The following is a 14,983-nucleotide window of genomic DNA, read 5'->3' as shown; positions in this document are numbered from 1 at the left end:
GCCTTCTTGTGACTCGTAATTTTTTTAGTCTGCAAATATGAAATAAATAAATAAAAAGTTAATTACTACATTTATTTCTCTTATCGTTTTCGAAAATTACAAAGAATTGGAAAAATAACTAATTAATAGTTATTTTTCCAATTTAATAATCTATTAAAGATCTTGCGGGCCGGATAGAAACTTTTCGCCAGCCGTAGCTGGCCGCGGATTGCCCGCGTTGATCTAGTCTGCTCATGATTCACATAATCGGGCAAGGGTGACTAGCAGGCGGCTAACAGCCCACAACCGCTCCGGGATATAAAGTCGCGTACTCTTTACACATGTGTCGCTTCTACCAGCTAAACCGTGACGTTGGTGCTCTGTAAAGCGCAGTCGCCAATGCCTATAATCTGGCTGCTTGGAAGTTGACAGGCAGGTGGCTAACAGCCCACAACCGCTCCGGGATATAAAGCTGTACTCTTTACGATGTGTCGCTTCTACCAGCTAAACCGGGTGAGGTTGGTGCACTGTAAACTGCATGTGCTAATGCCTATATAATCTGGCTGATTAGAAACTAACCCGGTTTCGACATTCCTTCCGCCACCGAATTATTCGAATATACAATAGCAATCTTATCGTTTTTTTTTCACGTGTAGTATAGAAATTTGTAAAAGATACATAATGCAGTTATAATAAATTATTAATTTTAATTAATTCAAAGTACGTTAAAATATGAAAATTTATATTTTATAAAATTCAAGGGAAGGTCATTGGAAGGTGGAATCGGCGCTTCCATCGCTTCCAATGACGGCACGCCACTGACATACATTATAAAAGATCTTGCTGTTTTCAAAGAACTAAAAAGAAAAGTTATAAAATCCTTTATTGAGATAGGGAAGTTTAGTTCTTTGAAAACAGTAAATTAAATAGAAAACAATAAGAATTGATTTTCACAAATAATTTTGATGTTATCAAAACCAAAACTGGCAGAAAGCACTTCACAATAACTTGAGATTTTTGTTTTGCTAACAAATAATGTATAAAAGTTAATTTAACATGCAAAAAACAATTTAGGATATTAAATTATTAAGAACAAAAGAACGAACTGTTGGAATGTGAAAGACTGTCTGTACATTAAAACAGGACAACAGCACATTGATCTGATTTGGATATATTTGGTAACAATGATACCATCAATATGTGTACTGCATTTTCCATATGTAATTGAGAACATGCAGTATACGTATTGTAATTGTATATGTACTATACAACAAATACCTTACTAATTGCAGCAACTTTATCTGGATACCTATATGTCATGTATGACTGCAGGCAGTGCTGTCAAATGAAAAATTTTTGATCATTCTTTATAGTTTAGAAATTGTAAAATCTATTTGTTTTGGTTATCGTATTCTATATTTAAAGCACTTAAATCATTTATTGACTTAAAAAATGTATAAACTAAAACTTTAGTAAGAAATATTTGATTAAACCATTCATCAATAAATATGTAGATTATTTCAAGACAAGTTGACAGTCTTAGTTTTTTTTACATGTATTAATACACCACATATAGACTACACTTGTTTTTTTTTTGTGTGTGTAAAAGAACCTTTTATCTAGTAAAATCTAGCAAAAACTCACTTTACTAAAATAAAATTAATGTTTTTGATATTTACCGGTATATAGAAATCTCTGAAATCACTTTTTAGTTCAACATACATTTTTTCACCACTTAAATACAACTTCAACTGTGATGCATTATGTTTCATTTTATCAGATAATGTTCTTTAATTTTCAAATTTTATTCTATCTTCCATTTTGCATTTGGTTCTATTTAAACCTGATTATGTCATTTTAAAAATGTCAAAAATGTTTGTTTTAGTAAAGTGAGTGTTTGCTGGATTTTGGTGGTTTCTGTGTTGTTATTTTCTATTCTACAAAATAACCTTTTTATATTGTTCTAAGTTAATTGTGTTTAATATCATAAATACATCATAATTAATGAATCATTTCATATTGTTTTGAATTAATTGTGCTGTTTCATATAAAATGTGTTTGCATTTATGTATAGAATGTTTTTACCAGTCCGTATTTATTAACCAATTGTTATACAGAGACTGTCAGCTTTCGTGATATAGATTTTTGAAAAAGATATGAAAGTTTTATATTGTTGTATCCAATTTTATAAAAAAGCTAGCAGATATCATCTATGATATCTAAATTTATGTAATATTGAGTAAATTGTAATATTTTAATTTTTTTCGAGCAATGTATTATTGTAATAATTTACATAGCAAATAAAACCTTTTACACTTTCTAGAAGTCTGGATTTAAAATTCTTCTAATGGGATGTAATGTTTACTTTAAAGCTGTTCTATATTCTATATTTAATTTAAAAATTTTGTTCATTGTAGATAGCATTCTTTTTCTAAAAATATTTCTGCCAGTATGCACATAAGGTAATTGAAAATAAAGTTTTGTTTTAGGAAACATAACAATAACTAAAAAATAGCATTTAATGCTACTAATTATTTATTTCTTTTTTATAAATATACACATTTATATTGTAACATTTAACCTATAGTATTTTCCAAATTTTTTGTATGTCTGCACTTTCCTGTTTCATGTTTTGGATTTTGTGTTAATTGCTTAATGGAGGCCTTTTAATAAGCAAGTTTTTACCTTTCTTTTTCAAATTATTATCTTTAGCAGTTCTCTATATCTTTTTCTTGACAAGAAAATAGTGGAGATAGACAATTACCATACAATATTGTCTGTTCATGGAAAGATAGTTTCTGACAAAAGGAGGAATTCTTTTTCCATTTGCAATTTATGTTGACTCCAATCAGCCCATGGCATTTGTTATGGTTGATAGAATGGTCCAGTTTATTTTATTGTAATATCGTGCGAGTTACCAGACTTCTAGCCTGAATTATATAGAAGTTTTTCTACTGAACAACTGCTGGTACTAAGTACCAGCTTGGGAGATAATGGAAGTTGTGTATATTTCCAGTAGGATTGGACTTAATGATAATTTTACTTGTTATTAGCATTTACAATTTTTTATAAAACCCAACCCTCAAAACTCTAAATTAAGGTTTTTGCCATTTTATAATAGTTAAAAATATAAAAAGATTTTAAAATAAAATATGATAACAGACGGTGCCACGAAAATTTTAAATGTTGCCAGGAAAGTTAAGCAACTCATTGCTGGTTTATTTTTAATTCAGGTATCTAGTAAGTGTAGAAAGGTTTTATTTTTATATAGTTACAATAATGTTACAGCTGTTAAAATCAATAATTAAATGTATTATTACTATATTAAGTTAATTTTTTGAATTATTATCATATAATTCAAACATTTTCATTATTGATACTAATTCTGTTGCTTTTTTGGAAGCATGCTTTGAAATTTCTTCAACCTAATTCTCTGTCCATACGACTTTTTGTAATATTACCGACAAAGATGTTCCCCATATTCAATGGAGTCTGGCTCCTGTAGCTAATGTGATCATGGCATTAGGTAAGTTTAAAATATTTCATAATGGAATCTCAATATAAAGATTATATTAAAATAAAACAAAACTTTTATTTTATAAAACTAATTTTATAATATTTTTCTATTTCATTATTTTCTATTTTCATAATATATTTCTCAAGTTTTTTTTCTGTTTTTAAATTCTATTATTACATTTTATTTTATTTATTAGTTTGCCTGATGATGATAACATATTTTAATCAAAAATTGCTCAATTTTGGTCCGCATACTGTTTCATATAGAAAGTTTTACACTTTTACAATTCTCTACCTCAAAATTTCAACTTATCAAAAATAATTAGTGTACAGATTAAGAAGCCATTTATTATATCTAGGATAAACATTTTTGAGATACAATATTTTTTTGCTTCATTATTAGATTCTTTTCTTTTGAACATTAAGTAGTAGTAATAGTTCAAAACCGGTAACAATTTGAAACATATCATTGCATACTGAAAAAGATTCTGTGAGTTACAAGATTAATATTTTAGGTATCAGAATATCAGTGATAAAATTGAGATCTAAAATTTTTTTATACAGAACAGTATAGAAACATCACGTGCAAAATTTCATTTATCATTCCAAATTTAAGTATTTAAGAGAACTCTTCTTACCTTTTATTAATTACAGAAATATTTAACAGTACTTCTCTGCATTTCTAAATGGAAGAATCTTAATACTGGTATAATTATAGATATTTCATTTTATTTTATTTTTTTTAGAAGCTTATCTAACAAGGTATACTTGTATTGTTAGAATTACATGTCGTTAGATCTATATGCATTTCTTATATACAGCCATAATCTGTATTTAAGTTCCCTGTATCCAAATTCATAATCTATAATAAATGATGCTCGTTACTAGCTATTATGATATCCAAATTAAATAATCCTGGTATTATGAATTTATTTAAAGTGCATTTGTGAAAATTTTGAAATTAGTACCAGTAAAAGTGAGAAGTAGAGAGTAACTCCTTTCTCAGTATCTGTTTTCATTAGTTTCAATGGCATTATATCTGTATTCTGCTTTAGTTGTGGAGTTTGCTGATTTTCATCCCAAAATTTTAGCACAATCTTATGAGCTTAACAGTTCTTTATAGTAGGTTCACTACTAAAATGCACAGTATCATTACAGCATTTTAATTGCTGTCTATTACATATTAAAGAAAATTCAGTTCATATACAATTTCTAGTAGATGATACTATACAAACTTATGCATTGCTTTTCTGCTTACAAACATATCCTTTAATGATCTTATTAAATGTTTGTTAGTAAGGTAATTGGAGTGTATAATTTTTAATGTAATGTCTAAAAGCATAGATAGATGGGTAAATAAATGTTTTAGTATCATTTGGAGAAATTGGTTAGACTTATGCAGATGGATTGGGAACAAAGTTTAAAATTTTTTATAAGAAAATAATGGAAAATACTCTCATTTTTTGATTCAGGAATGCATTGGATTTAAAAAATGGGGTACAGCTATATACAGTTCTACTTTTACTCTTACTTTTTCTGTCTATAGATATCAAGATGATTTGTAAACACACTCATCAGCAATTTGGCCAGATCCAAAATGGGAAAATGGTTAATAAGGAGCAAGACCTAACAAAGCTAAGTCAGACCACCACAAAAATACTCCTGAGATATGAACTTGGATATTTTAGCATGACGATATGATTTTAACTTCTTCAGCCATTCAACTATTATATATATGGATATATAGGATTTAGATACAGATACACATATCATAGCTATTTAGATCAAAGAATATAAGTAAGGTATATCAGAACATAATTATTGCTATTGTTACCATTCATTATTACATCTCATCATTGCTTTATCAGAAAAGATCCTAAAAAAGAAAGTAGTAGTAGTTTGATTATGCTGGCTTCTGAGCATTTTCTCATATAAAAGCACAGGAACTCTTAATAACAATATATAATTAATAAAAGAGAAGAAGGCTCTTATTGGACCTTTGGGTTTGGACATTAGCATAATAATAATTAAAACTTAACACATGTTTCTGCAATTTTATATAACAATTTTTTAAAACTAATGCATAATTATTATACATGTTCTGTAATTTTATCTAAAATATCAATCATGTGACTTACAGGAAATTTTTTCAAGCCAAAACCTTCTATTTCCTAAATATAGAATAATATAAATTATTGTTGATTTTGGAATAAGCTATTCTTAAAATTTGAAAGAACAATAGTCTGATGAGGAATATGTTTATCCTAAATTTATTGAATGCTTTTTCAATTCGTAAACTTATTATTTTCAGTGAATTTTGTATGTTTTAAGGACACATATCACAAGGTATAATATAATATAAACATTGAGGTTTAAATTAGTACTAATATAAATACATGTATATTGTTTTTATTTTATTACTAAAGTAGGAATATAAATAAGAGACTTTTGAATCAAATTAATTTTATTCTATTTGAAATTGTTATTTGTGTTTCGTTTGAATCTTAACAGAAACTGATGCTTCAAATATTAAAATTTTTATAGTTTTATTTCAGTTTTAATTTTTTTTGTTGCACATAATTAAGCATATCTTTTAAAGAAAAACAGTTTATTATGAAACCAGATGTTAATTAACAATCCAAAATATCAAAAAACTCATAAAAATGTAAATAGTCTTTTAGTATTTTAGATTGTTAATTAATATTTGGTTAGTGAACCATTTTCTAAATTTGAAATTTAAATTGTATCATTAATTACTGCTGAATGCTTTCAAAATAAGTAGGCTGCTATCATACATTTAGTGCATATAAATTTTTCAAATCTATTGACAGTTGTTCAGTAGTTTAATGTTACATATTTTAATTATTAAGATTGTTAATTGACTAAAGTATGCTTATTGATCTAAGTATAGCTCACTTCTGTGATTAGTTCTAGAACAAAATATAATTAAAATGTGTCTTAGTTATGCAAAACACAATTGCATTAATAATTTATGAGAAAGGACATATAACAGTTTTTCTACGAAGAATACTGTAGATCCTTAAATGTTTGTTTTATTGACTTTATTAGGCTTTTTCTCTTAAAGCTTCTCTTTTCTTGTTTAATGAATATTAAAATATTTTTGAAAAATAGGGAGATAACAGTCAGAAACGGTCTTGATATAATTACATCTGGAAACAAAATACAGTCAATCCTGATCATCCGTATTTATGACAACTAAAAGTAGTATATTAAAAAAATTATTTTTAATTCCAAACAATTAGTTGCATTTGCTAATGGCACAATAACATAAATCAATGATTAAATATAATACTGTAATAGATAATAAAAACACTATATAACAATTACTTGTTATATCATTAGCATCTAATTCATCTAACCTAATTCACCTAAAACATCATTAGCACCTGAAATATGAAATCTAACATAACTTTCTGTAAACTTTCTACTTACTCTGGATTATTCTTTGAATTAAAATTTTATAATAAAATTAAAGTATATTATTGTTAAGTTTTATTTAATTTATTAGAAAATAAAATCAATTTTTTATATGAAGATTGCTCTATACTCTGTCAGTATAATTTTTGATTTCTTTGAATTTCTTTGACCACCTGTGTATTTTTGTTAATAAAATATAATTAATTAATTAAAATGTTAAATATTGGTTTGAAGTTTAATACACCTAACCAATCTGCTTTATTATATTACAGTATATAAATATATGATATTATGATGTATAAGTTTATATGCCTTGGGAACAAACTCCATTATTACTATTATTTTTTATGTACAACTTATGACTGGTTTGGCTTACAACAGAACTCTGGAAAATAATTCCATTGTAAGTTTCAGACTAACTATACATTTCTTTTCATAAACATTGCTTTTTTTACAAATGTTTTTGATTGATTTCTCATATATCACTTAGGAATCAATGGTGCTCACAAGATTTTTGTCTTGGAGTAAAACATATACAGTTTAGGTCAAAAATCATGGATTAGGTTTTATTTATACTATATTCATCTATCTTCATGACAGTGAATAATAAACATGTTTAAAACAAGAGAAAACTCCAACTACATTAAACAACATGTCTTCCAGATAGTTCATCTATATACAGTGTTAAGGAGAATTAGAGGAGACACCTTTCTTACTTTTTCTAGCAAATTTTAATTAAACAAACTAATGTTTTCAGCTATTAGTTATTTAAGACAGCTGAAAATGTTAGTTTGTTTAATTAAACTTTGCTGGAAAAAGTAAGAAAGGTGTTTTGTATTGTTAAAACACGCATGTGGTGATTTGTGATCTAACAAAGAGATGACAAGAAATACAATAAAAACGTTCTTTATTTCACCTGTGGTCTTTACAATAAGCAGGATTCTTATGGATTCCGAGGCTCCTCGTGGTCCGTTTGTGCTCTTGTACGAACAATTAACACTAGACCCAGGCAGAACGGTTGACGCGATTCCCGCGACAATTAAATAAAAAAAAAACGATAAATATAAATCTACCGTGGTACAAAGAAGTCTTATATCTCAAGAACTAAAAACTACTTATGCTAACAAAAAAAGGGAAGAAGGAAAAGGATAGAGAATAGGACGAGTATATCGATAGAATAAGACAAGAAGGGTACCCAAAATTGGTGAACACTCTTGTGGTGGTGGTGGCTGAAATATTTCTTTCATGAGGGTTGAGGAAAAACGACGTAAATATCTTCAATCAAAAACTTTCCTATAACTTTCCAGAATTCCTGAGATCAAAATATTCAGTCTTAGCTTGACTAACGTCTCTCCAACTGAGGCTAAAACAGTCTGGAGAACACTACACTGTGTCTTCTTCCTTTGACGTCCCAGCTAAAAGTGGCTTATCCTTTCTTACTTTTGCCCTCAGGGTTACCACCTTTCTTTTGTGTTCGAAGTAGGTGACTCACCACCCATACTAAGAAGTTTCTAGAAATTGAAAGACAAAAGAACCGAGAACAAAGAAGGAAGAAAGTATAGAAATATATACATATATATTAGATACAGTCAAACCTGTTTTTATGCGGTCTTTTTTTATGCGATTTTTTATTTGTGTGGTATAGTTGGCGACTAGTCTCGTGCGATTTGTCATGTCTCACGTTGACTTATTATAGCATAAATGAACTTATTATAGTAATATTATTGCATGAATATGCGAAAAATGAAATAATTTATTTTTTAAGTCAACAAAACACCACCTGGAAAAAATATGTAAAACAGACGATAGACGAGACGATGCAGTCAAGTGCTGACATCTGTTGTCAATAAATTCTATTTCGTACGGTTTTGAGTTATTTTCTATGTGAGACTTTTTTTATGCGGTTCCTATTGACTGCATAAAAAAAAATATTTTTTTAATTGTGTTGCGAAAACTATTTTTTATATCCACTCGTGAAGTTTCGTGCGATTTTTTTTAAGGCGGTCCCTATCCACCGCATAAAAACAGGTTTGACTGTATACACAAATAAAAATATTGGTGTACTACCACGGTATTAATATATAGAAGTTCTAGCTTACAGTGTGTAGAATTAGAGGAGACATCTCATTTTATATAGACTGTAGTTAGTTTAATTATTAAAATAAATGCAGTCTTACAGAATATCTTTTTTCATCTTTTCGCTGTTTTTCTTTTTTTTAAAACTATATATGAACAAACTGTAAATGTCGAACAACTTAATTCAATACCTTTCATACCAATACCTATACTAACAAAAACAAATGTAATCAAAATACAAGCATTTTCAATCTTATTCATAGATCTTTTTCAGGTTACAGTCTTTTAGAAGTTGACCATTCTATTTTAAATTTAGATTTTGATTTAAATCTTTGAGCTTGCTTTTGCAACATAAATTAAAGTCCATCAACCAGAAGTCAGATAAAATGCAGATGTCAAAAACAAAGATGGAATAAAATAAAAATTTACATTGCAAAAGTGAACTTGAACATTTAAATTAATAAACAAACTAGAATAACTGAAAAATCCAGCATAAAACTGAAAATTTAATAATAAACAAATATTTTCAGTAGTTTGAAATCAACAACAACAACAACAACAACCTTAGAAAAGCTTGAAATTTATAAAGCATTCAGGAATACAGTGAAACCTTGCTTAACGAGCATAATTTGTTCCAGAATCTTACTTGTAACATGAAACATTCATTAAGCAAAACAATTTTTTCTACATAAATTAATGTAGAACACAATGCCAAAAAAAATACTCAAATATTTTATGTAAAACATTTATTCAAAGAAAATTATACAACATACATTGTTAAGGAGCATGAATCATCATCATTGTTTCTTCTAGTGTGGAATGGACCAACCTGGAATATGAATTCGATTTTCAGAAAACAAAAAAAAAATTGAAATACAGTAATTTCTAATATTTAATTATAGTCTTTACATATTCCAAGAATTTGGCATATTGTTTGGCATGTTTATTATATAACAAGCTATGGTTGTTGATGTTTATATGTAATATGTCTGAACACAAGTTTGGAAAAATGTTTTTCCAAACTTGTGTTCAGACCAGTGGCGTAGCGTAGTGGGGGCAGCATTTTTTCACAATAAATAATAATAATATCTTGTAAAAATTTGAACCATTTCATTTCATATTTTTGTCACATCTACGGTTTGGACCGATTGAAATGAGCATGGAATTTTTCATTACTTATTCTGTGACAAAACTGGGGAATCCCCTTTCTTTAAATGAATGTATAATAATGACCATCTTGCTCATTGTAGCGACTGACAACACCGTCTGTACTGACTTGTAGGAATTCCCCGTATTTTGTTTAAGGGGGCGGCGAAATTTTCCTCTGCCCTGGGCGGCTGACACCCACGCTATGCCACTGGTTCAGACATATTACATATAAACATCAACAACCATAGCCTGTTATGTAATAAACATGCCAAACGATATGCCAGATTCTCGGGCCATGTAAAGGCTATAATTAGTGTGATCACAAGCGACACTAAGATGCTAGTGCTGAGTGCTAAACACAGACTGATATAGCATGCGCACAATCTGAGACTTCCCCTCTTCTTGTCACTCATTGTGCAAAATTTCGCTCGTTAAGTGAATCATTTTTATACTATTTGTTTTGCTCGTTATGTGAATCTTGATACTCATTATGAGAGATGCTCATTAAGCAAGGTTCCACTGTAACTCTATGATTAATTATAGAGATAATATCTCATTACCACAGGCTTGGAGGGCCTTATGTGAAGTTCAAACATAGCACCACATGGGTCATTATGTCACAGTCACCTAAATCTGATTAGTAGATGAATTTTGGAAAATTTTGTTTCATTACATGTAGTGTTCTTCACTTGAATGTCAGTTATAACCTGATGATGGCGGTGGCTTAAAACTACTAAAAAATGTTTGTTTCATAGTAAATTTTCAGTTTCATGCTGGATTTTTCAGTTTTTTGTTGTTTGTTTATTAATTTCCAGTATTTTAGATAGTAAATTTAAATTGATGTTCTGAAATAGAATGGTTATCTTAGAACATTCTCTAAAAGATTATAACCTGAAGAAGGTCTATTGAATAAGACCAAAAATATTTGATTTGATTAAATCTTATTTTTGCTGGAATACAGAAGGTATTCAACTAATTACTGTTTTTAAAGAATAATTTTATAAAGCAAATCTTTTTTACTCTTCAAGAGGAAGGGAAAATGATCCTATATGTGGATACCCTTGCCAGGAATTTATCTTAAAGCTCTTTTGAAGTGTACAATTTTATTGGATTAGGAAATTCAGAAAGTTCTTGGTACAATTTCAGATTATTTCTTACAGTTTTTATTATTTAAAAATAAAAAAAATTAAGTGATTTAACTAAGATAAAATAAAAGAAAACAAGAATAATATTAATGTTAATATATGCTTTAATAATTTTAATTTCAAATTATAAATCTGTGCATCGAGTAAGTTTTAAAAACTTTCAAATTCTTCCTTTTTTAGATCACAATCAGATTAAAATATCCTCTTCTGACTCATAAAAAAATAATATAGTTATTATTGTCTTTATAATTTAATTATTTTTCTACTCATACACATCTATCTATAGGACAAGTTTCATTTAATATTAAAAAAATTAATGAAAGTCCAAAACAGGATATACCCATTAATGTTACGTGACAGTTTGTGTCCTGGATTGGACTAGAATTAAATTTCCTTTCATTTACATTAAATAAAAAATGTTAGACATAGAATGGAAATTATACATAATGATTATCTTTAGGTTGAAACAAACATAGTCATTAGCCATTTTTTTAAACCAATGATACAAATTAGTGACATTTTCTTTAGATTTATATATACAGTAAAAACAATTTAATAAATACAGTATTTGGAAATTTTGATAGCTATGAGATTACCTAATAACAATGTTATAAGCAGTATAATGTCTTAAGAATATTGATTAAATTCAAATATCTGATTTCAGTAAAGCTATATTTTCTCATAAAACTAGATTTTAAAATTTCATCTATTTGTATTCCTTAATTTTTTTTTAAATTAAAAGTTAGAAATTATTATAGCACTTTATATAATTTTCTGTTTATATTTTCGGTTGCTATAGGTTCCTTTTTTTCTAATTCATAAATATTAGACAACAAAGAGTAAAAAACGTTTTCAGTAGTAAATTTATGTAAAGAATTTGAGACTTTTATACAATTTTTGAGAATTAAGAAAATCAATCCTTAAAATTGATTGATTTTCTTAATTACAGAATTATTTTATATTTGTAATTAAGTACAAAAGAAATGTTTCCTTTACTGGATCATTTTATAAATAAGTCTCTCTCTTTTGCTTTTCTAAGATTAATGAAGGCAATAGTAAGATTAATAAGACCAGTGAGCTATGTTGAAAGTATATTTAAATGCTTATTTTGTTCTTCTGATTTAGAGATTTATGTCATTAGTAAGTATTTAAATTATTATAAAGAAAAACATGAGGAAATATGAAATGGAAAACTATAAATTCTTAAAATAAGTGTAAATTATTATCTGAATGTAAAGGAATAATTGAGCCAAAGTTATGAATTATGCTGTTGGATTATTATGTAATACAGTGGACCTTCATTATAGCACTGCTCACTATACTGCGCACTCGGTTATAGCGCGGGCGAAGTTCGCGACGCGATAAGCTCAAACATGTTTATACAGGTCCGTGCGGCGTTAGTGAGTAGCGCATTTTATTGTTACTGCGTATTGAGTAATTGTGTATGTATTGAGTTCCTGAATGTATTTTGAATAGTGTTTAATTATTGTATGCATGATGAATAAAAGAAAAGCTTACAGTGTGAAAGAAAAGCTTGACATTATTGCTAAAGTAAAGAGGTGAACATGCGGTTTACCTTATAACGTGGCTGTTGTTTCCCGCCCGACATGCGCGTTATATCAGGGGTCCCCTGTATGTTGTGGGGTTATAGAATTCAATAGTCATGACAGTTTTCTCTTTTTAAAACTGTATGAATTTTATGTTATTTTTCTGGATATAATATACTAAAATTATAAACTTTTATATTATAACATACAAATTAAAAACTTTTTTATTCTCTATGCTTTCAGTTATATCTTTTATTATTTAAAACACTGCTTCGGTTATATATAGTAGCATGTAAAGGTAATATAAAGGCTAATTTTTAAATTTTTTTACAGTTAGTGAAGTTTTCCTCTAAGACCTATCCTATTTATTGATAAAGAGTAATAGTTTAAAGTAAATATATAAAACTGTTTTCTGAATAGAATGAAATCAAATAAAGAGAAAAATAGTATATTTTCAAATACAATTTATTTTATAAATACAGAATAAATTTCATTTCTGATTAATGATGATCAAATGAGTAAATTTTTATGGAATTATAGAAATATGTTTATTGCATGTAATTGTATTAAAGACAATAGCATGAATGTTTTTAATTTACTTAACAAAGAATTGAATAAGATTAATAGAATGGTAATAATTGTTCAAATTTCATTTTATGATAGTAAAACTAAGCTGTGTTTTTTACTTTGAATCATGAAAAAAATTTAAATATCATCTTATGAATTATAAAAAAAAATTTAGTTACTATTATATTTATATTTTTGAATATTTTTAGCTTTATCTACATATGTCAACAGCAAAAACCTGTGTTACGTTACTTACATTGTTAGTATACTTTTCAACAAGTTCATTACAAAAACTTGTTTTCAAAAAACAGGTTTTTGTGTTGTCTTTAATAGTGGTGTTTATGAAATAATCAAACATTAATTTTAATAATAAAAATTTTTAAATATACTGAATTTTTTCAGAAAACTACATTCATTAGAAGATTAAATTTTATGAGATATCTTATTGTGTGAAATGTATAAATTAGGTGTGTACAGAATGATGTGAAAATGTTTAAATATAAACTTCATAACACTTATAATTGCTATAATGAAATGTAACAAAGGATATATAATTAAAATGAAGCAATTTTACTTAAAATAAAATTAATTAGTGATACCAACAATTAAAGACTATTTTTATTGTTTTTAATAAAACTTATTAATATTGTGATTAATGACAGTTAATTTTTTAAAATGATAAATTAGATATAAATGGTTTTGATACTTACTGCCATAAAATTAAAATGATATCAACCATTTGTCTAGATAACTTGAATGAGTATTAAAGAAATAATGTAGTTCATAATCCCAATCTTTCATCTATAATCATTATCTCATAGTAAATACGAAGACAGAAAATACAAAATCGAGTCACATGTTTTGTTAATATTTATATCTCGATCAGAAATAAAAAGAACAAGAATAGAAACATATGCCCAATTCTGTTTTTATATGATAGTTACATTTCTGAAAAATACATTTAAACAAAAACTGTGTAAAAAAAAGATACTCTTTACATGAAAAAATGGAAGATTGGTCACAGGCCTAAAACTGAAACAAAATATTTCAATTTTAGTTAGTAAATCAGAGAATAAACAATTGTAACTTATTGATATTTAATAAATTATATTATTTGCACAAATTTTATTTTAATTTTAGTTTTTATTAAATTTTACCGACTAAACACTAAAAATGCTAAAGCTTTTAACACCAAATGGCACACAAAACCTATTCTGTATTGAAAGAAATTGGAAGAAAGAGTCAATCATACAAACAAATTGTCAAACTCTGAATTAACTTTTTTGACTGATTCAATTATGGGATAAAGTCAGAATGAAAGATTGATTATTAATACACACACACACACACATTCAAATAAATCATAAAAAAGCAACCAAATTTTAAAATTCACTTGAGTATGTGAAACAGCCTTAAATGCATATTCAAATTCTAAAAATTAAAAAAAAATAATAATAAAAGACAACTTTTTAGATGGGAAATATGAATATTTTTTCTTAGTTTAAAATCAAATGGAGATTTTTTTTAACAGATTGGATAAAGAAAGAACTGAATTTTTCCTCAGAC

General features: G+C 27.2%; 1 long non-coding RNA gene across 2 annotated transcripts in view; it reads left to right on the top strand.

Annotated features, from left to right (window-relative positions):
- The window catches only part of LOC136976298 (uncharacterized), a 39,431-nt gene that overhangs the window by 6,668 nt on the left and 17,780 nt on the right, over positions 1–14,983 (top strand). For both annotated transcript variants that reach the window (XR_010880907.1, XR_010880908.1), the window contains exon 3: positions 3,383–3,505. This is a non-coding gene — a long non-coding RNA (uncharacterized lncRNA). The remainder of the gene's footprint in view (positions 1–3,382; positions 3,506–14,983) is intronic.

Source organism: Centruroides vittatus, unplaced genomic scaffold, assembly GCF_030686945.1.
Source record: "Centruroides vittatus isolate TY-2023 unplaced genomic scaffold, ASM3068694v2 contig_4, whole genome shotgun sequence".
NCBI classification, from domain to species: Eukaryota; Metazoa; Arthropoda; class Arachnida; order Scorpiones; family Buthidae; genus Centruroides; species Centruroides vittatus.
This window is presented reverse-complemented; position numbering and strand designations above follow the sequence as displayed.